This window comes from Mus caroli, chromosome 9, assembly GCF_900094665.2.
Source record: "Mus caroli chromosome 9, CAROLI_EIJ_v1.1, whole genome shotgun sequence".
Classification (NCBI taxonomy): Eukaryota; Metazoa; Chordata; class Mammalia; order Rodentia; family Muridae; genus Mus; species Mus caroli.
The window spans coordinates 52,762,985-52,764,006 of record NC_034578.1 but is presented as its reverse complement, the minus strand read 5'-3'; positions in this window follow the sequence as shown (position 1 = coordinate 52,764,006).

Below are 1,022 nucleotides of genomic sequence, written 5' to 3'. Positions count from 1 at the left end.
TTCTCTGGCTTACACTTCCGCATTAGGCCATCGCTGAAGGACATTAGATCAGGAACTCAAACAGGGGTAGGAGACAGGAGCTGAAGCAGAGGCATGTGTGTGTGTCAACTTGACACACACTGGAGTCATCAGAGAGGAAGGAGCCTCAGTTGAGGAAATGCCTCCAGGAGATCCAGCTATAAAGCATTTTCTCAACTAGTGGTCAATAGGAGAGGGTCCAGTTCCCTACATTCTGTATCCTACCTTGACTGCCCTGGATCCAGTTGGGCAGCCATCTTGGACCACACTGCCCTGGCTCCTATGTGGCTATGACTCCCTGTTAGGCATCTTCTCAGGTGTTGCATCTCTCCTCTCCTTCTCCTTCCTCTTTATTCCTAGCCCAGGAGTCCTGAAAGTCCCGCCTCTGTCTGCCCTGCATTGGCTGTCTGCCCTCCATTGGCTGCCACTAACTTTTTTTTTCTTCCCAAACAGAAACAACTGGGGGCAGGTTCCCAGAAACTACAAACCTGCAGACACTCTTGTGCAAACAGTTTTTCAGGGACTGTAATTAGCATTCATAATACAAGCTGCTACAGGAGACCTTTACTTGGAAGGAAGGAAAGAGTTTTCCTATGGACCCCCGGGGAAGAGAGTCCTTGGCAGTTGGAACAGCTAGTGCAAAGAAATGTCCTGTTGTGTTGGAAGGAACTGCATAATGGTGTTCTGTGCGGAGGGAAGGCAGGAGGAAATCAGTTAGAGCTAGTCTTGTATCTAATGCAAGGACTTTAATTTTATGTGGAGTCAAATGATGAGAATGCCATGCAGAGAAGAGCCGGTAGAAGTGGAGTCGGGGCAGAATGGAGGCAACTGCCTGAATGCAGTCAAGATGAGCTCCAGGTAGTAGCTATGGACATAGAGAACAGTGGATGGATTGAAAATGGAGAGGGAGGAGTAGGGCCACAGGCCTCATCCGGCCGGACCAGCACCAGGGTAGCTAGAGCGCAGGGTCAGCTGACACCCGCCAGCTACCCACGACCCCCGCC